Source organism: Camellia sinensis, chromosome 4 (genome assembly GCF_055761805.1).
Source record: "Camellia sinensis isolate YWXY chromosome 4, ASM5576180v1, whole genome shotgun sequence".
In the NCBI taxonomy this organism is placed as follows: Eukaryota; Viridiplantae; Streptophyta; class Magnoliopsida; order Ericales; family Theaceae; genus Camellia; species Camellia sinensis.
In genome coordinates, this window is record NC_138964.1 from 196,042,266 (window position 1) to 196,069,447 (window position 27,182).

Consider the following 27,182-nt stretch of genomic DNA (forward strand, 5'->3'; position numbering starts at 1 on the left):
GGGTGGGCTAAGCATATGATCTAACAGTCTGTTTGGGTCATTTAGTTGAAAATACAGTGTGTGTGCATGTGTTTGGGTGCGCTCAAAATTAATGAAAATGCAGTGCGGGTGCGTGTGTTCAGATTTAAACAGATATCGGTTGTGGGTGTGCTCACAGTGAACTACAGCATATGACGTATCAGTGTGTTTGAATTTTTCAGTTGAGAATGCAGCGTGTGTGCATGTGTTCAGATTTAAACAGATATCGGGTGTGGGTGTGCTCACAGTAAACTACAACATGTGATGTATCAGTGTGTCTGAGTTAAGTAGTTAAAGAACAGAATCGACTATCACGGTTATATGTTCTACATTGCAGAAAATGAAACAAAGGAAGAATATACCTCAGTGGCGTCGTAAGACCGATGTGACTCTGGCTCGCACAAAAAGCTCCAGTGGCGCGCCCCGCGCATAGCTCCTGAAGTGGCGGATGTCAGCGGGAGGTAACACGTGTATCGCCGGCCTGTAAGTCGCCGGATCGAACGGCCGAATGAGGAGAGGTAGGAGCTTGACCTCGGGGTCCACGTCCAACTCCGGGGGAGTCCCACCACGTGGAATGTCGTCTGCCACCTCAAAGGGAGCATGAAAATGGCCGAGAATGTGAAAAACGAGTAGGAATGCAAAAAGTCAACCCAAAAGTCAACCCCAAGAGGATGAAAAAATGGGAGAAAAGGTCGGAGTGTGGAAAAGGCATGAAAACCAAGTAAACTCAGGGGGAAACGAACCCCAAGTATTGGAAACCAAGAAAGAAACACCGAAAACCGAGTTTTGTTCGGTTCAAAGTGTGTAAAACGAAGAAGGTTTCGCGAATCGAACGATGTAAAAGGCTCGAAAATGGGAGAAAAGTAAGGATCGAAGCGAGGAAAATGACCTAGACAGGTAGGGAAATGTTTTTCGAGCTTGAGGAAGTGAGGAAATGGGATTTGGAACCCCATAGTTAAAGACCCGTGGCCAGAGGACAAAATTGCCCTCGAAACGGCCATTTTTGGCCGATCGGCCAAATTGTTAGCCGGTTAGCTAAATATTTGGCCGATGACCTCATTTGATGGCCAATGGATGGCTGATGGCCTCCTCTTGTGGTCGATGCACCTCCCACACTCTTGTTTGGGTCAGTTACATTGTTTGGAGCCTTCATTGCTCAAGACAGTGCAAGAAGGTGCACTTTTGAAGCTTAAACCGGCCTCCGCGATGACCTTGAACTGTGTCTTTCGTGTGTGATGCTCGTTACGTGCAAGGTGTATCCTTTTCGTATCCTTTTCTATCTTGCGAGATTCGAAAATTGCTTTAAATATATCGCATTACAATGTTTTGTCATGCCTGTCATAAGCACATTGGTTATATGCTGTTTTACTTTTGCATTGAACATGCCTCGTCTTGTTTTAAAGTTGCGTCTCAACATCGTGCATAAGATGGCTTTACTATACTTACGTTGAATATGTGCCCCTCTTTATTGTCGTATTGTCATGCATTTTCATTACGTGCATTGTTCCGTATGTTTTATTTGTATGGTCCTGCATTTTCACTATTTTTAACTTGCACTGTTACGCTCGTTATCCTGCGTTGTTTCGCACTTAATTCTAACTTGCGCTATTACGCTCGTTATCCTGTGTTGTTTCGCACTTACTTCTAACTTGCGCTGTTACGCTCGTTATCTTGCGTTGTTTCACACTTACTTCTAACTTGCGCTGTTACACTTGTTATCTTGCGTTGTTTTGCACCTACTTCTAACTTGAGCTGTTACGTTCGTTACCTGTGTTGTGTCGCACTTACTTCTATCTTGCGCTGTCACGCATGTTTTACTTGCATTGTTATGCACATCTATCTTGCGTTGTCACGCATGTTTTACTTGCATTATTATGCACATCTAACTTGCGTTGTTACGCATGTTTTACTTACATTGTTATGCACATCTATCTTGCGCTGTCACGTATGTTTTACTTGCATTGTTATGCACATTTATCTTGCGCTGTCACGTATGTTTTACTTGCATTGTTATGCACTACTTCATCTGCGTCGTCACGCACTTATCACTTGCATTGCTTTGCATGTTTTTAACAATATTGTACCTGTTAAGTCTCTTTCTTTTACAGGCACGTTATTGTATGTACGGTTCATTTGAAGTTGGCGCGACCAGACGAACCGGATGGTATTGTATTCTCCGCTTGAGATGTAGCGAGAATTGTATAATTCTCTTACATCCTTTCTGCATGAAATGTAGTTTGATTCTTATTTGCTTGCTTAAATTGTTGCATGTTATGCTTTGTTACAGCTCTCTTTGCATGATCATAAGTTATGTTCGGCATTGTGCATGTCATTTACATTTTGCCCCCGCCTGCGGGCACATATCTGTGTTATCCTGTATGCTTGTCTAAGTCTTCCGCCTTGTCGAAAATGGGTCGTCTCTGGCCTTTGACATTCACTCCCGTCATCTTATGACTTTCGAGTTCTGTCAAAGAGAGGCAACTATAGACACCCCATTTTTGACCGTCCTCAAGACTTGGACGTCGTCGCTTGAACACTCGATGATCATCCATGTTCATGTTCGTTTTGAGTTCTCGAAGGTCTCGGCCGTGCGCCTTGCCTCAAGATCTCTCAACTTGACTGTTTTGTGCTTGGTTGTGGACCAAGGACTTGTGTTTTTTCTTCTAAGGGAAGAGGGTGGCTTGTTGGCCATCCCTTCAACCCATCGGCCAATGCATGATGCCATCGCCCCCTTTTTATTGCCATCGGCCAAAAGTGTTGGCCGATCGGCACTATCTTTGGTCGGTTGGCCCCTCATGTTAGCCAATTGGCCATATCTTGTAGCCGAACCCTGTTCATCTGCTTTATGCAGATATTTTGTGCCAGCTGGCACAACTGGCACGCACAATTCCCTCCCTCCATACACGTGTAAGGAGGGATTTGAGCCCTGCTTAGCTTCTCCAAGAAGCTTTACAAAATTGGATTTCTATAAAAGGAGAGCCTCCTCTCCCTTTCCAGGGATTCCAGAAATCTGATATACAAGTTATATATATATATATCTCTCTCTCTATATCTCCCTCTCTCGAGATTTGTGTGTGTGTTTGAGCTCAAAAGGGTGTTTTGTTCTTATTATTGCACACAAACACCTAACATTATACTATCCTTGGTTGCTGAGGTGCTAGAGAGTTGATGTTATAGTTCTTGAGGTGGTTTTGATCAGAGAAAGGTGCTGGAGCTTTGTCCTTGAAGGTGTTCTTCAAGGGTGAGTATTCTTACTTTAGATCTCCCTTTTTTACTTAAGCTTTTTAGACCTACTTGCATATTGTTTTAAGCTTAGCTATAAACTGTAAAAAGTTCTGATTTTGTATGCTTAAGATGTTTGCTTAAGGTCATTTTTTGGTTAGGGGGTTTTCTACCCCCTCTTAGGCCTTGTTTGGACTTGTTTTGTGCTTTTACTTTTGAGCTTTGGAACCATCTTGTCTTGGCCTTCTCGTCACTGAAATCCAGAGGATTTTTAGTAGTGGAGAAGTTGTTTTGGAGTCTTGAATAGGAGAGGGACACCCCCCTCTCCTTGTGTCTCATATGCTTGCATTGTTGGCTTATAAGAGTAGCATGTTTGCTTCGCATGTGTTGGCTTCATTTCAACAAGTATTTGGTGTTATTTGACCATGCTATACCTCTGTTTCAAGTTGGTTTAGTGGTCTCTTGCATGCATAATATACTTGCTTTGCAATCCTCTCATTTGTCTTAATATACATCATGCATTTGGACCATCATGCTTGCATATTTTGGCTCAACTCAAAGGAGCTTTTAGTCATGTTTTACCACGTTTAAGCTCTGTTTGGTGTTGTCTTGGTCATGCATGCATTGTTTTGCATAGCCTTGGTTCATTCTAGCTTGTAAGCTTTGTGCCGTGAGTTCATTAGCATGTGTTACTTGAAGTATTTTCATGATTTGGCATCATGTGAAATGTGATTTCAGTCCATGTTTTGTAGTCACACACTTGCATTTATCACCTATTCCATGCTTTGGATATTTTGTGTTTCATGCCTTAAGAATAGGGCATTGTGCATGCCACCAAGCTTAGGCCTTTGGGATGCCATCTCAGTGGGTATTTGGGCTTATTTTGACATGTCATAACTCTAATTTTCATTGGTTAAGTCATGCAATGTTTGGTTATAATACGTGTAGTATAACACCTCTTTGTTAGCATTGCATGCCTCATGCCTTATGCCCTTTGTGTTGGCATGTTTTAGCTTTGGCCCTTGCATGTTTTAGACTCCTTTTAACATGATTTAGGACTGTTTTGGTTGTCCTTGGCTCTTTGGGGCCTGGTTCATGTGGCCTTAGTATAAGCTTCTTGGCTAGCCTTAAGCCTTGAGCCTTCTCGTATGCCATGCTTGCATCGTTTGGTTGATTTGGCATCATTCCATGCTTATTTTCAGAGCTTATATTGTTGTTATACTTCCACTTTTGTCACTCTTTGAGCATTTTTTAGAGTTGTGCTTTTAGGCCTAAGTGATGAATCAATGTGTGTGCATGTTTGTCTTGCATTTTGGTGCCTTAGTCCTGGTGTTTTGGCCACTATTTTTGGCATGGCTGAGGTCTACCTACTTCAGTTTAAGTCCATCTTTGCATGTCATTGCATGTTTATCCATCTTGCATGTTCTTGCATGCTTGTCCATCTTGCATATTGTTGCATGCTTGGCCCGTTGTAGTGTTGTTATATTACTTGTTTCATGTCATGTTGTCTACATGTTAGGTTGCATGGCATTGCATTTCCATGTTGCATTACATTGTGTTTGGTTTGGGGTGTTAAACCAAACACGAGGAGCGAGGGACGTTTCGTACTCGAAGTGACGAAACGTACCTCAATCCTCGGTTATCGACACTCTTGATCCAACATGATAGAGTGTGAAGCATTCATGTGTTTTTGTGCATTCATTCCATAGTGAATTGCACACTTGGCCTCTTTGACCATCATGCATCGAGATGTGTGATTGGTGGCCCGAGGGTCTAGCACTACATCCCTTTGAGTCTCAAATATGATAAGGGATGTGGTTGCAAACATCATCTTGCAAATGTATTGCCATGCCCCTATCTGTCCTCTGCTGTAGCAAAAGGAGCAGCTTTGCAGGAAGAGGTGGCCGGTCGGCTATCTTCAGTGCTGATTGGCTAGAAATTTTTAGCCGATGGACCCACAAGTGGTCGATGACCCATTTATTATGGCCGATGGCCTTGTCCTTTCGCCGATGCTCTCCTAGTATGTCCTTGAGATGGTCCAAAAGCATCACAGAGATTTTCACAGTTTTCAGAGGAGCAAAACAGTGCAAATAGAGGCACATGGGACATGGCAATGGATTTCCGAGTGAAGCCGATCGAGCATGCATTTGTCCCTCCTCTTGAGGCCGCTTTAACTGTTTTGTAACTTAATTAATTTGCTTAATTAGTTAAGAGTTGTGCAATAATTAATTAGCTAGGATAGTTAATTTGTATTATTTATTCGGACCCTTCGTCGAGAGGGCGAATTTTGTAGTAAGTGTGCGTGAGTGTGTGAATGTCTTCCAACCCCATGTCTTTCTCCCTTTTACTTACCTGCTTCAATGGTTAGTTTTAGGTCATGTTTCAATTAGCATCCTTATGATTGCATGTTTGCATCATTCATCTGTATTGCATGCACCGGGCTCGGCGCATCATACAAACTACATTGTATTTCAATTCCTATTTGAATACACGTATCAAGTTGCATCTCATATGCCATCTTAGGATAGCCGAGCCTATTTCTAGTTGCATTTCGCATGTGTTGCATTAGCCATGTTAACATAGCTAGGATCATGCATTGATTACTAACTAGCTATTGTTTTGGCTCAGAGTACTAGGTAAGCTTTTATGCTTTAGCATCTTGCATGAGTGTGAGTGTTAACATGACAGCATGCTTGCCATGAGGCTAACTGCTTATGTGATATAACTGCCTGAATGCCTGTGGGTGAAGGTTGGATTGCTTGAATTGGAACAATTCATTGAAATCCGTATTTTTGCCTACTTGCGAGTAACAAACTTCAAACCATTTCCAAACAAACGGATATGCGATGTTTTGTTCCAAATTAGGCGATCTAGTCTATATCTGTGTGTTGTGCGCATCACATAGTAATTCTAGCTAATTAACCGGAATAAGAATGCATGTGTTTTCAAAAACAAGATATCATGCTTAGTATAGGCCGATCTTTGATCGAGCGAGCGGGGGTACTCATTGCATGACCTTCCCCTCTCGTACCCAAGTTCCCGAGCTGAGGCAACTTTGGTGATGACGAACACGTGGCCTTAGGCAACGAGTCAGGGTTTCCTAAATTCCTCCAAAACAAAATATTTAGGTGGCGACTCTGTATCTGGCAAAGCAGTCCATGTTTGGCACTTCTTTATAAAAATCAGTTTTCCAAAACGATTTGCTGGATTTGGACTATTTGGTGATTTATCGATCTCGCATTGAACTTTGCAGGATTAGATTCAGAATCGTGACATTTGAGTCCGAACTGTAGTAGCATGAGGCCCTTGGGGCGCGTCTACACTTAGCCACCTTGAATTGTCAATCGACCCATTTAGATCAAACCAATTAATATGCATGTCCCCTTGATCTTGCTCATCAAAGAACTGCAAATTGTCTATATCCTCTTCTAGGTCGGCTAGATCATCTAATCCCTGGGTTGGTCCATCTTCTCAGACTACACTGACCTCTATCCCCGTAGGAAACACGACTTCCTATTTATCTTAGTTGATTGGCACAATATAGGAGCTTGGGTTGTATACCCCATTAGACAAACCCTCAAAGCCCTCAGGCAACGAACTGATCTTTTCTACCAAAGCTGACCTCCCTTCATCTTCCACTGTCACCACCACGGGTTCGGGTTGGAGTGAGGACGTGTTCATCATGCACAAGTTTGTGCTTTCTGGGATGAACAATGCCAGCTTAGGTAGGTAGGAAGAGGTGATGTATATATTGGGGTCATAAGAGATGGCCAATGTGTGGATGAGGTTTATTTGCCGTGGTGGAGGGGCTTGGTTATGTGGTAGGAGAGGATTTGTAGTGACGGTGGGTTTTTCGGGAGGTGCTATCACCTTATTGTCAATGAGATCTTGAATCTCATGAGGCAATCTGAAGCACTGATCAGTATCATGACCATGCTGTTGGTGTAAAGCACAATATTTGGCCGGGTTATGTTTTGGAGGGAGAGGATCGGGTAGTGGGCGTTGTTCTAACAGCTTAAGATGCCCCTTTTTGATTAGGACCCTCAGGGCTGCAGATAAGGACATATACAGTGAGGTGAAGACCCACTGGCCTCGGGCCTAATGGCTTAAGGTTTGTGAAGTTGTGTTGGATGCACCGGCAAAGGGGTTAGCAGCCTTGAGTGTGGTGGTGACCATGCTCACATTCGAAGGTCGTGCAGAGATGCCACCAGTCGTGGCTGCATTGGAGCTGCGTGTAAAGGGCCTCTTGGGTTGTTCCTTCTCATGGTCTATCAGACCCTACTTCATTGCATCCTCAATTTGCACCCCTATTTTATGGAGGTTAGCAAAAGTAAATAAAGGCAAGACTATCATTTTCTGTAATAGTCTTCCTTGTAAGTTACAGACCGCCATTCTGATCTGGTCTTTCTTGGATGGCCGAATAGTCATCATGGAGGCCTTAGCCCTCCACCGGATCACAAAATCTGAGAAACCCTCTATCGGCTCCTGGCGGGTCACTTCGAGATCACAAGTAGTGACCTCGATCTGGTTATTTATAGGAGTACTGTGCTATGAAGGCCTCAGCCATTTCCTCTAAATTTCTCTTCACAGAGTCTTCAAGCTTGGCATACCAGATGGTCGCTATACCTGACACGGTTCGGCCAAAAAGTGACAACTTCTATAGTCGGGATAGACCCATTGGTTGTAGAATATCTGAAAATAGTCGCAGATGGACCATGGGATCCCCAAAGCCGTCAAACCGATATATGTGCGGCATTTTGAATCTATCCGGCAAAGTTATTGTCGAGTCTGTGTATCTATCCTCAATGTCAGGGATCGAATTCACGCCCTGAGGTCGTTTGAAGAGCTTTTCTAGCTTGTTGACCTTCAATGCAGTGGGTTCAATGTCGAATTCAAACGGCGCCTCCATTTGGTAAAGTGGTGCCTTAGAGGTCTGAGGTGGGATTGGATCTGCCTGAATGCCTGCATTTTCCTAGACATTAATTGTGACCCCGGGTGTCGAAATGCCTGCTGGGGGTATATGAGATGCTGAGGCTACTGTCGGCTGTGGCTACTGTTGCTGAAACCTTTCTATCACTTCTGCTTGGCGGGCTACAACCTCGGCTTGGCAGGCTGTGGTCTGAGCTTGGTGGGCAGCATCTAGTTGCATAGTCTCAATGGTCTGTTAGAGTTGGTGAAACATATCTTCCATGCTGACTGGAGGACTTTGAGCTATCGGAACTGGCGAATACTCTCTGTCTGGAGTAGAAGTAAAAGATTGAGCCTGTCTGGGCACATGTGAAGGAAAAGGTGACTGTTGAATTGGTGAATTCTACCTAATCCTCCTCCATCTGGTAATTGGTGGGAGTGAAACAAACACTGGTTGTCCCCTGACTAGATCCCCAGATCTGCAAATCCTTCTAACTCAGGTCCAGAGTGCTTGGGGGGTAACAGAATCATCTGAAGCAATGGTGAAAAACTACCTTACAAAAAGAAAATAAAGCAAAAAAAGAAACAAAAATCAGAAACTGCATGGCACCTCGGCTCAGACAGAACCAACACGCAGTTGCAATCATAAGCTGGAGAACTGTACTCAACACTGATTTCTGCCTCAAAACTGATTTCCAGACTTGCAACTGATACATATATTCCTGTAGAGTTTTACTCTAAAAGCATATATCGAGCAAGTGAGAGCCAAAACACCCCTATGATGGGTTAGGGTTACCTTGTCCTAGTTTCGTCAGGAACTAGGGTTCACTATTCAAAACAAGAGGTTTCACATAATTCCTGCATTTGGGTGAGCAACTTGTCCTAGTTTAGAACAATCTCTATGGTTTCTGATATACAACTAGGTCGATTGAAAGGGGTACCTCAACAAGACTACCTAATATACTTGTCACACCTAACACCAAGAAGTGAAAGGAGGATCAAATGGTACAATGGTAGTCCAGATCCACGGGTTGTGTTCCCATCGTGGCAGAGCCCGCAACCGGTCAGCTTTTTGCTAAGCTTTTCCAAGCAAGCCTCTAGCAAATCGCTCAGGAATAGCAGATGGCAAACACTGTGACTTAGGCGCACCAATGCAAATGCAAATGCAAAGAAACACGTAAGTGTAGATAAAATATCATATCATGAGTTCAAGTCAAGTTCTCTAAGAAAAGGGCTCACAAGTGCAATATGAAACTGATAAACACCAAAGAGTCCAAATCCAGCAAACCTTTTTGAAAAATCGATTTTAAATCAAATAATGCCAAAATTGGATTGCTTTGCCAGATACAAAGTCACCACCTAAATATTTTATTTTTGGAGAAATTTAGGAAACCCTGACTCGTGCCGAAGGCCACGTGTCCGTCATCACTAAAGTTGTCTCGACTCAGGAACTTGGGTACGAGGGGGAAGGTCATGAATTGACCACCCTCACTCGCCCAATCAAAGATTGGCCTCTACTAATGATGATATGATTTTTTATAAACATTATGCATTCTTATTCCGGTTATTAAACTAGCTTTACTATGTGATGCGCACAAGCAATTATAGACTAGTTTGCTCAATTTGGAACAATTCAACTCATGTTTGTTTACGAAAATGGTTTGAATTTGCCACCTCAAATGGGCTTAAAGATGCAGATTTGCGACCAAACACGGTGGGCTTAAAACATGATTTGCCACTTTAGCAAAGTGGGCTTAAAACATACATTTGTTGAATCGTTCCAATTCAAACAACAAGCCTTCATCCACAGGCATTCAAGCAGTTTAGCATTTAAGCACATAGCCTCATGGAAAGCATGCTAAAGCATAAAACTCACTAAGTATTCCAAGCTAAAACATAAACTAGTTAGAAAGATGCATGATCCTAACTATACAAGATGCCTAATGTAACACATGCAATATGCAATTTTATAGGCTCGGCTACTAATATGGCATATGGATCGATTTGAACAACATGCGATAAACACGTATTCAAAGAAGATATTGAAATGACAATGCAGTTTGAATGCAATACGAATGAATGGATGCAAGCATGCGATATGCTAATTGAAATGTGATGCTCCTAAACTAATTATCAAAAGCGGTTAAATAAAAGGGACAAAGACGTGGGGTTGGAAAACATATACACATGCACGCATACTTATTACAACATTATGCCCCTGCGAAGGAGGGTCCGAATGAATAAGCTAACCAACTAGCTATGCTAATAAAGTTAACTAATTATTACAAACCGAAATTGAATAACTAGTTAATCTAACTAATTATTTAAAACACTTAATTAATTACAACTAATTAATTACAACACATATTTAAGATAGATATTTAAGCATTAAATAAGCTTGAAATGCAAGGGAGGCTTATGCACATGCTCGGTTTTCACCAGAAAAGGCACTGTTTTGTACTGAAAGCCTCTGTTTGCACATTTGATCACTAAAAATTTTGCCAACTTCCAAAACAGCTCTGCTCCACCTTACCAACATAGTGTGAAAAAATCACTGATGGCCAACAAGAGGGACAAAGGGCCGGTCGGCTACCAATGGTGGCCGGTCGGCCACTGGTTGTGGCTGTCGGCCACTAATGAGCTGAACGTCCTTGCTGCAATAGAGAGAAAAACAGAGCAAAACAATGTATTCTCACAGGTTGTTTGTACTGTTTACCTTCTTTATCATCACACAAGCTCAAAGGAGAGAAACTCTTGGCCCTTAAACCATCAATCAAGCAATTTCCAGGCATGATGGCTAAGGGACCAAGTTTGTACAAGTTTAATAAATGCATAAACATGACCAAAATGACCACCACCCTATCATGCATGATCAAAGGCAATGGTGACCTAGGAAGATGACACACTACATCACTTTGAGTATGAAATGTCCTATTTTCCTTGTGTTCAAATTAACGTCCGATTTGAACACATGCAATGCAACACAAAGAATGCTTATCTTGCACACTTTTACTTGCCAATTTTGTTTACTCATTTTAATTACCAAACCATTCATTAATCAATTTGTTCATTAGTGAGTGTCTTCTAAAGTGAAAGAAGTGTCAACGAATGGGTGGCTTAAGGCATGGGAGAAGCTTTATGCCGTTGGTAATGAACCCTCAAAGGAGGATTAAACTATTAAGCATGAGCCTTAACCTCAAGCTTAAACAACCCTAAGGTTGAAACAACCCTCAAAACAAATGGAAAAGTAAAGAAATGAGAGAGATTGCAGAGATTGTATGTGCTGAAATTGAGTGATAAAAGCACTAAAAACATACAACCAACTCACACCAATGATGGTTAAAGCCGTAAAACGCTTAACTAGTGAATGAATTAACACTATAACTATGCAAACAAGACTCAAACAAACTAGCACAAAATAGAGCTAAAACACGTTAAAATAAAGTGTAAAACATGATGGACTCAAGCTAAGTTAGGCTAGAAAAACATGCTAACATGTGAAGTTAACTAGGCATGCAAACAAGACATGAGGAGGGGAGACTAACCCCTCAAATTTTGGACTTCAAAATGAGTTTTTGGCCACTGAAAATACACTAAAATTTAGTGGTTAAAACGCCCAAAAAAGTTGATTTGAAAGTGATGAATAAAGGCACAAGAGCTTAGCAAACTAGTAAGCAAGAAGGGTGAACCCCCCCTAACTAAAAAAAGGCTCAAACCACCACTTTTAAGTCACAAAAATAGAGCTTCTTATGGTTCAAAACTAGGCCAAAAAAAATTGAAATAGATGGCAAAACAAGTATACTAAACAAGTGAACAAAGCAAGTAAACTACCTCTTGAAGCAAAGAGAAACTCTAGGCACAAATCCAAGCTAAAACCACTTGCTAGAGCTCAAAACAAGTCTCAAGGAACCTCAGCTCAAAGAGAAGTAACTTTGATCAAGGTAGTATATGTAAAAGTGTCGAGAAAACTAGCTACAAAGCACAAAATTGTAAAAGAAAGAGAGAAATCTAGAGAGAGAGAGAACTTTGTTCCAAAATTGCTAACCTCTCAAAATGGGGTAGGAACCCCCATATATATAGAAAAAACACTCATTAAGCTTAGGGACATTCCACCTTACACGTGTAGGCAGATGCAGCTCAATGTGCTAACAGCCGGCACAACTGTCAACAAATATCTAGAAAAAGACATTGGTGGCCGACCGGCCACACCCCTGGCCGACAACCATTATCCATGGCCGACAGCCTATGGTGGTGACCAACAACCTATGGTGGTGGCCGACAGGTCACCAAAAGTTCGAGGAAAGAAAAACCAAGGTTTTGGTCCAAAACAAGGCACAAAACAAATAAGGTTTCAAGGCGGTAGGGCACTCTGCCGAGGACTTCGAGCAGTCAAAACGAACACATGCAATCATAATCATCGAGTACACAAGTGATGATGGCCGAGATTGAGGAACAAAGATATATCATTGGTAAAAGTTGACTAGCAAAACCACGGAGGTACCTATGTAACTTGGGAAACGGAGGAAGATATGATGAGGAGATACCTTGAATTGTTTCCTTTGGTTTCGATATTCTTCCAAAATAAAGGTAATTCAAGTTTGGAGGACCAAACTCTTTAAGAGGGGAAGACTGTAACAACCCCGAGCAGTGATTAGCCACTAAACCATGATTAAGAATGACTAATAAATAATAATTAAGGTAAAATTATGAATTAATTGCATGTGCATTGCATTATTTGTGTTTATATCTATCTGCGGTAGGAATATCTGTTTATGTTTCTGTTTTGTTTTACGAATTGAAAGCTTTATTGGCATCCGATCACGAAATTAACCTGGTATATGTGTTCGTTGGATTTTTTAGAACATTGTGGTAGGTTTAATTGAAATTCGATTTGGAGTGAAATAATTAGAATAATTAATACTTATTTGATTAGTGGTAAGCTTAATTAATTAATTAATTTTCTTAACCAAGCCTTTGAAAGGCTTATACACCATTTTGATTCACCTTTTACTCACCATTTTGAGCCTATACAATGTGAGAGAGAGAGAGAGAGAGAGAGAGAGAGAAAGAAAGAGACCAAGAATAAGAGTTTGATATCAACACTTGAGATTGGGAGGAATTTGTTAGAAATTGAAGGAATTAGACTTAGAAACACAAGAATCAAGCTTCTAGCTCTCACATTGACACTCCTAGGTAAGATTTCAACCCTTAGATTGTACAGTCATGATGTGTAGGACATGAACTCTAGAGAATTAAGTTGGATCATACAATAATTGAGTTAGAATTGATGAAATTGAGCCATATCTTGCATGCATGCATAATTCTCATGATTTTGTAGTTGAATTCAAAGAATTTCCTCTTGCATGTCCTCATTTTGGCCATGTTCTAAGAATTCAACATGTTTTTGAGTTAGATAAAAGGCTTTGAACTTGCACTTTTACATGCATGATATGTAATGATATGTTTTTACAATTTCAAGTTTGAGTTTTGAATAATTGACAAAGCTCTTGGGTTTAATTTTGTGGCATGATTTTGAATTCACCATGTTTTATCAGTTTATAAGTGTTTTCTCAAGTTTTGGGGCCAAAAAGTTGAATTTTAAGACTTTGGATTTGAGTTTGACGTTTGGGAGTGCAATGTGGAAATTCCAGAATTTTGCACCTCCGCTTCAGTGACAGATTCTACACTCAAGCAACTACCTTTATTTTCGCACTTTTGCTCGAGTGACCAAAAGTTGGCTCGAGCGTAAAATGCATGCTCCCAAAAGTTCACATGTTTTGCAGACTGCTCAAGCGACAAGAGTTGCGCTCGAGCGAGGACCATTGTCTCATGCTCAAGCGAGCGTCGACCGGGAAAATGAAGCAACCAGTACTTTTGTAGAATTTACAGGCTGCTCAAGAGACCGAAGTTGCGCTAGAGCGACTACTTACATTTTTTAACCTTCGCTCGAGCGAAGGAAGTTGCGCTTGAGCGGGACCTTATTTTTAGCAAATTTGCTTAAGTGTTGAACAACATATTTTGTCATCCTCATTGCAGTCTAGGCATTTCTAAGCCATGATTAAGACATATTAATGAGGATAAGACGTAGAAACACACTAAGAACGAAACGTAATGAGTTAAGTATATTCTGAGCGTGTGTTTCAAATGTGTATCTGGTATGTGTTTGTGTAGATCACGCGCCGTAAGCCATTTGATTAGTCTTCTCTATCTGTCTGCATCCAGAGCCATCTGTGAGTAATAACTTAGGAAAGCTATGTTCAACTTTATTTATTTTCTGTATGATGAAATAAGATCTATTTTCTGATATGATATGTTCTGTACAATGAATGATTGTCCGATTTCTAACATGTATTCGTGGCATCCTTAGCATAATGTGATCTCTGTTAGCTGTTACCTGGCATCAGAGGTTCCATTATGGAACTTATTATGTCTGCACTCGATTACTCAGTACCAGAGGCTCCATCATGGAGCTCAGCATATCTGTTATCTTTTACCCAGATCCGGAGGTTCTTTTATGGAACTGGTTGCTCATAACCACCATCTGTTCTGTATCTACTTTGTTAACGCTAATGGATGTACCAAGTATGATTAAGCAGGAACTGTGATTTCTGTATATGATTTGAACAAGAATATGAATATGAACATGAATATGAATCTGTTTCTGAATCTGAATTCTGATTTCTTAATCTGTTATGGACATCATTCATTAAAACTCTTTACTTTGTTATTATTCACTGGGCTCTCGCTCACTATTTATATTATGCATGTAGGTGAGCAAGCGCGTGACCAGGACTAACCTGCTGCCTGGAGTTTTGGGTTAGCCAACCACCGTGCCTCCCGGGGAGGTTCCCTTTTGAGATGTCATGTTTTGTGAACTTTGCTAAAGATGTTCTCGTTTTATTTGTCTATCTGTATAGCAGGCTAAGTCCCTTTTTTGTTCTATATGTAATATATGTGACATGAATTGCTGTAATTATGATGTCACGCCTACGATATAAAGTTCAAAATTTCTGTCCCATGTATATCAATACAGCTTGGCCGGTTACAATGCTACACCTATTGGGGCGGGTTTGGGTCGTGACACCAGTCGGCCCAGAATTTCTTCCCATCTTTTTCATCTCTTGTTTGGCCATGAACGGCTAAGAGAGAGCAACCTGCATCCTCCAACATACTGGCATAGTTTATGGTATCTTGTAAATCAGGGAAAATGCTAATTTTGCATGATACTGGGACATTAAGGTTGAGAGCCAATTTTTCTACCAGGGACTTAATGAGAGGAAGATTATCCATTAGGAAAGCTCCATAGTTCCCCCGCCGAGCAATATGTTGAAGACACCTGCATATACATTAAACATATTAAGCTATTCAAGTCACCAGTAGAATGCTCTTGAAACAACACAAAGCTAATCGTCCTCCACCCTTACATCAAAAAACAAGGCAACTCAAACTGCCTATACCTACTAGCCTTCATTTTATTCTTCACATTAGCCTTCCTTCTAACCCTAATCTACACTAGAGACTCCATAGCCACCACCGTCATAGCTGCTGCCACTTCAGTCACCATCACTACCACCAACACACCGCCACTGTCGAAAGCCGTCATGAAGGCACTCCTCCATTACGCCTCTACCTCCAACACCACCGAAGGCATGTGCTACACCAACATGAAACCCATATCCGACGTCCTCCGCCAGTGCTCCTCCTCTTGCAACTTCCTTGTCTTCGGCCTCACCCTTGACACTCTCCTCTAGAAAGCACTTAACTACCATGGTCGCACTGTCTTCATCGATGAAAACCAGTAGGGATGGAGAGATGGAAATTTTAAATTTTTTTTCTATATTTTATTTAGGGTAAATTATGCAAATAGTCCTTGTAGTTTACACGATGTGTCAATTTGGTCCCTATAGTTTCAATTTGCTCGATTTTGCCCCTTAATTTAACGGATTGTGTCATTTTAGTCCAATAAATAACGGTTGTTAAGTTAATTTAACGGTTAAACAATGTGTAAATTTTTTGGAGTTATTATTTGCTATATTTTATTTATTTATTTACTTTAGTTATAACGCTCTCAAAATAATACATATAAGCCTAACATTTATGACACCCATAGACATAAGTGAATAAAACATATTTCCATTTATCAGAGTATTCATTACAAAAGTATTACATGTTGATAACAAAAGTAAATGCCCTATGGGCTTACAACTTTCCAAGCCAACACTTGGTTACAAAAAAAGAGTACTAACTCAAAGCACATTAAGCCCTTGGCTTGAATTCACATGTAATACCAAAAAGATAACCACAAAAGATCTGCCAGTCTTTAAGCCTTCCAAGCTACGTCCTTAGAGGGGGCATATCACCCGAACCTGAAAATGATGTCCCATATAGGGTGAGCCAACGCCCAGTAGAGATATGCTAAACATAATATGAGCAATAACTAAAACATTAGCATTTGATAAATGTTTAACTTATATAAACAAGCGTACATCCCTTTCATAACCAATCCATAATCATAGATACATATATATATGATTTCCATTCCTTTCGATTCCATAATCCAAACCAAATCATAATTATGGTTCTCTGTTCATCCAGACAGTATGTAATGAGACTACAACTCATATCAACAATACTTCAATTTCAAATGAGATTACAACTCACATTATTATCATTTCAATACTTCAATTTATCTACGTTATGCAAACGCAATTAGGATTTCGAGACTTTCACCCTAGACACTCCGGCCAACTTAGTTATCACTGGAGTCTATCCCCTTTCTCCTCCCAAACATCCGGTTTAGGGGTACATCCCCTATCTCCTCCCAAACCGTGGAGTACATCCCCTATCTCCTCCCAAACAACATACATATACAATGTATTAAACACTTATCATATACAATGATCAAGCAAAGCACATATTCAATGTATTATTCCATCCGTCATATTCAATGACATATTAAATTGATTAGTTTTAATTCGCCTAATCATCATGCAGTGTCTACAACAATCAAGACTATCCTCCACCGATAGCCCAAAGCAATTATTTCTAAATAGATAACAATTTCGTCAAGCAGATAAATTATCAATATTTTCATAGGTGACTGATTAATCAATCCAACTACACTATTCCATCTCACACTTTCCCAATTTCATTATTTCCAAACCAATTTCACATTCTCATAATTAATGTCATTAATTACACTAATGACCTAATTAAACCCAACTAAGGTATTTTCCTCTTTTTCTCAATATTGACCCAAAGGTCTAAATATCATCAATAAACATCAATAACCTCATTTTGAGACCCAAATAGGAACAAAAACCCCTCTTTACACAGTTCAAGATTTGAAACCCTAACACCCAAAATTTCCCCAACTACAACATTAAATCAAAATGACTACTTGTTTATGTCAAAGACCATAAATATGAGTAATTATCCCAACCTCAAGTGAAGAGACCCAAAGGTGATGATGAGAAAACTCGAAGGTGCTTCAAACCCAAAGATTTTCGGATCCAAATGTAACCCACACCAAGCTCTACACTTTTTACAAAGGGACTAGGGTGGAAGATCACTAAAACTAGATGATTTCGAAGAGAGAAGTTGTATTCTAGAGAGACGAGCTCTCAAATTAGGGTTTTGGAAAGTTAGAGAGAGGGAGAGTACCAAAAAAATGATCCAAAATATCAAAATTTGGACTGATATAATACACAGTCCGCTTGATCGTGGAACGCCTCGCTGGAGCGTCAGACACAAACTCACGCTCGAGTGTCAAATGCACACTTCCAGAAGTTCTACAGACGAAGGTCCCCGCTCGAGCGTGAAAGTGGACGCTCGAGCGTCCGATGACTTGCAAGAAAAGTACTGAAGGTGCGATAATCCCGCTCGAGCGTCGGAATGCCCGCTCGAGCGGAGAGGCAAATACAAAAGGGCTCGCTCGAGCGTGAAGGCCAAAATCTGGGCATCAACTCTTGGTTTCCAAACACAACCAACTTGTTTTAAACCTGCCCAACACAACCCAAGGCTCAAATACAAGAGTAAAGGATGGGAATGAGGATAAGACAACAACACATCCACGGAACCGAGTTCGGAATACAGTCAACAAAGAAAAGAAAACTGGGATCACTATAACCTTCCCCCTTAAAGAATTTCGTCCCCGAAATTAAATAAATAAGTTTCAAAAACATGATTTCTCAATTCTCAACACATTATAACTTAACATTCATCAACTTGACCTAATACCGGTGAACCCATCTCCTTTCAAGAGGCAATTTATAACATAATTCAATATGCATTATTAACATGCTTTTCTTTGAAATTCAACAATTTCCAATGCCATATTTCACCATTCCATAACATATTCGATGTTAATGATACATTTGCATTTCTACCACATTCAACGCATACAATGTTAAATTAAAATTCCATTTTCAAGGCATATTCAATAATACTTCCATAAATCAAAACATATACAATGTTTTACAATTCAAAACATAAACAATGTTTCTGGACTTCACCAAGAAATAAGATTTCCAATACATGGTTACACATTAACAAACAAGTCCGGATATTTCTCACGGACCTCTAACTCACGTTCCCAAGTGGCTTCTTCCACTCCATGATGTTTCCACAAGACTTTCACCAAGGGTATCGTCTTGCCTTACAAGACTTGTTCTCGCCTATCCAAGACCCGCACCGGTCTCTCCTCATACGAGGCATCCTCATCAACCTCTAAGTCGGTCCAATCCAATACATGCAATGGATCCGGCTCGTACTTCCGAAGCATACTAACATGAAACACGTCATGCACCCCGGACAATTGCGACGGTAAAGCTAAACGATATGCAACCTGCCCAATCCACTCAAGGATCTCAAAGGGACCGATAAATCGAGGGGACAACTTCCCACTCTTCCCAAACCTCATTAAATCCCACCTAGGTGATATTTTCAGAAAGACGTGATCACCTACCTCAAATGAAAAAGGCCTCCTCTTACGGTCGGTATAACTCTTTTGGCGACTCTGGGCTGTAACAAGCCTCTTATGGATAAGTTCAACTTTCTCCGTAGTCTCCCGAACCAACTCCGGGCCCAACAAAGGTGCATCACCCACCTTAGCCCAACACACTGGAGACCTACAAGGTCGGCCACACAAGGCCTCAAACGGTGCCATGCCAATACTCGATTGGAAACTATTATTATAGGCAAACTCCACTAAGGGCAAGTGCCTCTCCCACAAACCACTAAAGTCAAGGAAACAACCTCGAAGCATATCCTTAAGGATCTGAATAGTACACTCGGACTGCCCGTCAGTTTGAGGATGATAAGCCGTGCTAAAGGTCAATCTAGTGCCCAAGGCACTCTGCAAACTCTGCCACAACCTAGCAGTAAAACGTGGATCTCTATCTGAGACGATCGACACTGGGACTCCGTGCAACCTCACTATGTCCCGAATATACAAGTCGGCAAGATGATCTACCGAATCTCTCACGCGCATAGGAATAAAGTGCGCCAACTTAGTCAACTGGTCAACTACCACTCAAATAGCATCACTACCCTGCTGAGTCCTCGGAAGACCTACAACGAAGTCCATCGTGACATGCTCCCATTTCCACTCGGCTATAGGTAAGGGTTGTAACAAAACCGTTAGCCTCTGATGTTCGGCCTTCACTTGCTAACAAGGCACTTAGATACAAAAACTGCTACATCCTTCTTCATCCCTCTCCACCAAAACTGGCGACTCAAATCACGATACATCTTTGTGCCTCCCGAATGTACCGCAAGGCGTAAATGGTGAAACTCTCAGAGTACTTCCTCTCGGCAAGACTCTGGCACAGACAAGCGGTCTCGAAACCTCACACTCAAGTCAGGATACACAGTCAAACCCTTCTCAACCTTCCCACTGGAGATCTTCTCCCGGAGGGATTCTTCCTCAAGATCACTACTCTGTGCCTCTAACACCCGGTTCACAAGTGTAGGCTGTGCAACTACAGAAAACAAGGCTGCAGACTCAATAGATTCGCCCAGACGCAAATCAAACTCGCCAAGTGCACCCAATATTTCCCACTCCCGGATGGCTATACAAACTACATCATTGATGAATTTCCTACTAAGGGCATCGGTCACCACATTGGCCTTTCTTGAGTGATAGTGCAACTCAAAATTGTAATCCTCAATGAACTCCATTCACCTTCTCTGCCTCAAATTCAAGTCTCTCTGTGTAAACAGATACTTCAAACTCTTATGATCCGAGAACATCTCGAATCTCTCACCATACAGGTAATGTCTCCAAATCTTTAAGGCAAAAATCACAACTGCTAACTCTAGGTCATGTGTAGGATAATTCTTCTCATGTATTTTCAACTGCCGTGAGTCATAGGCTACTACTTTCCCCTCTTGCATCAACACACCAAACCTTCTCGTGAGACATCACAATATACAGCATAACCCAAACCCTTCTCCGGAATAACCAAAACTGGAGCGGTGGTAAGTCTAACTTTAAACTCTTGGAATGACTTTTCACAAGTCTCACTCCATAAAAATTTGATCCCTTTCCACGCCAATCTAGTCAACGGCAAAGCTAGCCTAGAGAAATCTTTCACAAATCTACGATAATAACCGGCCAGTCCCAGAAAACTGCGAATCTCAAAAACACTCTTAGGCTGTGCCCAATCCTGCACTGCCTCTACCTTGGACATATGAACAGACACCCCTTCCCCGGAGACCACATGGCCTAAGAATTTAACCTCTCTTAGCCAGAACTCACACTTCCCAAACTTCGCATACAGCTTATGGGCTCTAAGCAACTCAAGCACCACTCTCAAGTGTTCCTCGTGCTCTTCCTCAGAAGGTGAATAAATCAGAATGTCGTCCACCAAAACGACCACGAAACGATCTAAAAATTTCCGGAAGATCTGGTTCATCAAGTCCATAAACACTGCCGGTGCATTGGTGAGCCCAAAAGGCATCACCAGAAACTCATAATGGCCATACCGCGTACGGAATACCGTCTTCGGGATATCCTCCTCCCTGACCCTTAACTGATGGTAACCCGATCTCAAGTCTATCTTAGAGAAACAACGAGACCCTTTCAACTGGTCAAACAGATCATCTATACAAGGCATAGGGTACTTGTTCTTAACCGTAGCCCGATTCAATTTTCGGTAATCAATACAAAGTATCAAAGCCCCATCTTTCTTTTTAGCAAAGAGGGTCGGTGCTTTCCAAGGTGAAGTACTAGAGTGAATAAAGCCCTTATGTAGCAACTCCTGGAGTTGAATCTTCAACTCACTCAATTCGGCTGGGGCAAAACGATACGGTGCCATAGATATCGGTGCCGTGCCAGGCACTAAGTCAATAGAGAACTCAATCTCTCGATGGGGTGGTAAACTAATAAGATCCTTGGGAAAGATATTCGAGTACTCACAAACTACTTTAGGTAACTCAGCCTGGGTATCATCACACTCACTACTCATACAGCTAGCGAGAAGGCAACTAAGCTCACTCCGTCCTCGCGGATCATACACTGGTGGCAAAACACTACCAACCCTCCCAAGAAATGAAAACAATCCCCGCTCAAGGTACATACAATAACCCTCTAGCGGTAACAATCAATAACAGCCCGGTATGACGATAACCAGTCCATACCCAAAATCACATCAAAACCCGACATAGCCATAACTACAAAAGAAAATGGAAGCCGGCGGTCGGCGACCTCAATATCATAGCCCCGACACCCTTGTTTCAAAATCAATTCACCCCTAACAGGAGATACAACACAAATAGGAGATGTTAACTGCGCCAACTTCGAACCCAAAACAGATGCAAATGTGGCAGATATAAAGGAATGGGATGCACCCGTATCAATCAATACATTAGCAACCGAGTTACAAAACAAAAAGGTACCTCTCACAACAGATGGAACCGGTACAAGATCCTGTGCTATAACAGCATACACACACCCAGAAGGTCTCTGATCTACGTGCTCACCTCTCGGAGCAAAAGACTGTCGTCCAGAAGGTTCCCTGGTTGGCCCTCAAGGCCTGAACTGACTGTGCTGGCTGAAAACTCTGCGTCTGCGTCAAACCAGACGCACCAGATGTGCCACTCAACTGCGGGCAAACCCTTTTCAGGTGCCCCGCCTGACCACACTAGTAACAAGAGAGCGGCTGGCCTCTGCCCTGACTTTGGCTCTGAGGACGAGCCGAAGATGAAGCTGCTCTCTGCCCTCCTCCCCTCTGCGGGCAAGCTGGAGACTTGTGGCCCAGCTGACCACACTTGTAACAGGTAAAGTCTCCCTGACTGCCTCTCCCAGAACCTGAACTCGGCACTGGAAAGGTAGATCTCGCAAACGCACCCTGGGATTGCTGAGGGTTAGAACCCCTCTACCTCCTACCATCCCCCTGACCATCCTGACTCCTCTTGGAGCCCCTCATCTTCTCCTCCTTCTCATGCATCCTTATCTCAAGATGGGCCACAGCATCTACAAGATGCCCATACTTCCGAGTCATGGACCCCGCAACCCTAAGCTTAAGCCCGGTTCCTAACTTCTTCTCAAATTCAAGACAACGACGTTCCTCAGACGCTACTAATTCAGGGGCAAACTTCGATAAGCTAGTAAATGCGGCCTCAAACTCGGCCACTGGTGTATTCAGCTGCTTGAGCTGACAGAACTGATCCCTTAACTTTTCCCTAACAGCGGAAGGCAAAAAATTTTCCTGGAAGGCATCGACGAAAGCCTCCCAAATTCCACCAATACGCCCCCGAAACAAACTTCCACCACTAACCCGTCTCCCTTCAACTGGAAAGACACCAAGGTCACCTTCAAGGCTCCGTCTTCGATGCCAAGCATCTCAAACGTCTTCGTCATCTGCTCAAGCCACTCATCAGCCTTAAGTGGCTCTTTTGGATCACCAACAAACTCGTCCGGATTAGACCGAAAAAACTCCCTCTTCAGAAAAGAAGGCCCTGTCTCAGCAACATGGGCCTGGACTTGATTATCAGTTGTGAGAATGTCCATGGATTCCCTCAATGCTCCTACCATCTCGCGGTGTAAGGCGCCCATGGCCTACTGACCTACTGGCTCGGCCACATTGGCCTGACCAACACCCTCCTGCTGTGCCGGAATCTCATCCGATATAGGCATCTCCTGCCTTCTAGGCCTACCTCGCCTACCACCACGTCCTCATCCTGACATCCTGATAAAGGTAATGAAGACATTAGCACTTTCACAAATGTGCCGAAGCTATTTCACTCGCGTCCTAATACATGGACAACTGTAATTCACTCCACGTAAGCACATAATCACATAAGCAATTACGAATTTCATTCCCAGATAGTGATATTCCCGAGGCATTGCTAGAGTTCCGGTTAGAAATAGCATTGATCAAGTGCTTTTCCAACAAGACTCCTAGAAACCTAAGGATCCAATCAACATCCTAAAAATTAAATCTCATACCTAAATAGTCACGTAAACATGTTATCACATAAGCACATAACATCATACATAAGTCTATAACAAGAGAGACAAACCCATTGTGGTACTAACCACTTCCCACGTACCCAAAGTATTCAAACTCAGTACGCTTTGATACCAAGTTGTAACGCCCTCAAAATAATACATATAAGCCCAACATTTATGACACCCATAGACATAAGTGAATAAAGCGTATTTCCATTTATCAGAGTATTCATTACAAAAGTATTACATGTTGACAACAAAAGTAAATGCTCTATGGACTTACAACTTTCCAAGCCAACACTTGGTTACAAAAAGAGAGTACTAACTCAAAGCACATTAAGCCCTTGGCTTGAATTCACATGTAATACCAAAAAGATAACCACAAAAGATCTGCCAGCCTCTAAACCTTCCAAGCTACGTCCTTGGAGGGGGCATATCACCCGAACCTAAAAATGATGTCCCATATAGGGTGTGCCAACGCCCAGTAGAGATATGCTAAACATAATATGAGCAATAACTAAAACATTAGCATTTGATAAAGGTTTAACTTATATAAACAAACGTACATCCCTCTCATAACCAATCCATAATCATAGATACATATATATATATATATATATATATATGATTTCCATTCCTTTCGATTCCATAATCCAAACCAAATAATAATTATGGTTCTCTGTTCATCCAGACAGTATATAATGAGACTACAACTCATATCAACAGTACCGCAATTTCAAATGAGATTACAACTCATATTATTGTCATTTTAATACTTTAATTCATCTACGTTATGCAAACACAATTAGGATTTCAGGACTTTCACCTTGGACACTCTGGCCAACTTAGTTATCACTAGAGTCCACCCCCTATCTCCTCCCAAACATCCGGTTTAGGAGTACATCCCCTATCTCCTCCCAAACCGTAGAGTACATCCCTTATCTCCTCCCAAACAACATACATATACAATGTATTAAACACTTATCATATACAATGATCAAGCAAAGCACATATTCAATGTATTATTCCATCCGTCATATTCAATGACATATTCAATTGATTAGTTTTAATTCGCCTAATCATCATGCAGTGTTTACAACAATCAAGACTATCCTCCACCGATAGCCCAAAGCAATTATTTCTAAACAGATAACAATTTCGTCAAACAGATAAATTATCAATATTTTCGTAGGTGAGTGATTAATCAATCCAACTACACCATTCCGTCTCATACTTTCCCAATTTCATTATTTCCAAACCAATTTCACATTCTCATAATTAATGTCATTAATTACATTAATGACCCAATTAAACCCAACTAAGGTATTTTTCCCTTTTTCTCAATATTGACCCAAAGGTCTAAATATCATCAATAAACATCTATAACCTCATTTTGAGACCCAAATACACATGTATAGTTCAAAGGAACAAAAATCCCTCTTTACACATTTCAAGATTTGAAACACAACTACAACATTAAATCAAAATGACTACTTGTTTATGTCAAAGACCATAAATATGAGTAGTTATCCCTACCTCAAGTCAAGAGACCAAAGGTGATGATGAGAAAACTCGAAGGTGCTCCAAACCCAAAGATTTTTGGATCCAAACGTAGCCCACACCAAGCTCTACACTTTTTACAAAGGGAGTAGGGTAGACGATCACTAAAACTAGATGATTTCGAAGAGAGAAGTTGTATTCTAGAGAGAGGAGCTCTCAAATTAGGTTTTTTGAAAGTTAGAGAGAGAGAGAGTATCGAAAAAGTGATCCAAAATATCAAAATTCGGACTGATATAATACACAGTCCGCTCGAGCGTGGAACGCCCCACTCGAGCGTCAGACACAAATTCACGCTCGAGCGTGAAAAGCGCCGCTCGAGCGTCGAATGCACACTTCCAGAAGTTCTGCAGACGAAAGTCCTCGCTCGAGCGTGAAAGTGGACACTCGAGCGTCCGATGACCTGCAAGAAAAGTATTGAAGGTGCGATAATCTCGCTCAAGCGTCGGAATGCTCGCTCGAGCGGAGAGGAAAATACAAAAGGGCCCGCTCGAGCGTGAAGGCCAAAATCTGGGCATCAACTCTTGATTTCCAAACACAACCAACCTGTTTTAAACCTGCCCAACACAACCCAAGGCTCAAATACAAGAGTAAAGGATGGGAATGAGGATAAGACAACAACACACCCACAGAACCGAGTCCGGAATACAGTCAACAAAGAAGGAAAAACTGGGATCGCTATATTAATATGTGATTAGAGTTATTTTTTAAAGTTAGAATCTTTCGTTTACTTTTTATTTATATTTAAGTTTTTTTTTTTATTTGTTTCCCGTTCTACCATAATTAGATTACTTGCTTTAAAAAATGATTTATATTTTTTAGTAAAATAAATTATATTTTTCACTATGATACTTTGGTTTAAATTTTATTTTGCTCGCTATTATTTTAATTTGAATGATTTAATCCTTACATTTTAAATTCAATTATGATTTTGTTCTTCTATCCAAATTTCCTTTAAACTTTTTGTTTGCAACAACTATTCCAAAATTGTTAATTTTATCTTCCAACTTAAACCGAATGACAAATTAAAACTAGGTTTAAAGTATAGGGATCAAATTGTTCAATTTGAAACAATAAAGACCAAATTGAAATTTTAATATTTTTATTTTCTTTTAGATCTCAATTATTTTAAGAATTATCTTTAAATATAAAAAAATTATTGTAAACTTAATTTTAAAATTAATACTAATTTTTTTTTTTTAAAAAAAGAAATCTCTTCACTATAGTTTTAGTAATCTTTAAGCATTTAACTCATTCATAAAATAATGGTACTAATATTCTTGGTACAAATACAAATTATGTTGTTCACATTTTTTTTCCATTATATCAGGTACTATGTGGCGTACATGGAGGAAAGCACCAGGAGTACACGTCAAAGATGAGTGAAATGAAAGGGCTGATAGCAAAAATGAGAGAACAAGTTCGGAATGAGTACAAGTCGGTGCAAAACCTTCTGTTCTTGGGCTGCAAGCTCGGCCTAGACGACCTTCCGAACCAATTATACGAAATAGACTGGGATTTCATACTAGTTGATGTGCCGAAAGGTTACTGGCCAGACGCACCCGGGCGTATGGTGGAAATCTTTACCGCCAGCGTGCTTGCGAGGAGCAAAAAGGGCAGTGGCAGAGCCAAGACATATGTTTTTGTGCATGATTTTTAATAGGGAGGTGGATAGGGTTACTAGTGATGAGTTTTTGTGCAAAGAAAATTTGATGAAGTCATTAAAGGACATGCTTGGGCACTTTGTTGTGGAGAGAATGGATGAGAATAGCTTCTGAGAGGGTAATTTATATATAAATTGGGCCGAGTTGGGTAATGGGCCACTGAGGGCCACAGTAAGAAGGATGGAGTAAAAGGGCCTTGGCATTAGCCCAGTCCAAGAGAGTCTTGAAGTTAGCCCAGTCTTAGAAAGCCTTATTGTTATCCCGGTCCAGGAGAGATTTGCGGATAGCCCGGTCACCACACTTAGAGTTAGCCCGGTCGTGGCATAATGCAGTTAGCTCGGTCAGACCTAGCCATTCGT

General features: G+C 41.2%; 2 pseudogenes; one reads left to right on the top strand and one right to left on the bottom strand.

The window, feature by feature from the left end:
* The window catches only part of LOC145824344 (uncharacterized), a 119,215-nt pseudogene extending 103,741 nt beyond the window's left edge, over nucleotides 1-15,474 (bottom strand).
* A 35-nt stretch (nucleotides 15,475-15,509) lies between these two features.
* Nucleotides 15,510-26,937, top strand: LOC145824345 (protein IRX15-LIKE pseudogene; annotated as a pseudogene).
* The last annotated feature ends 245 nt before the right edge of the window (nucleotides 26,938-27,182 follow it).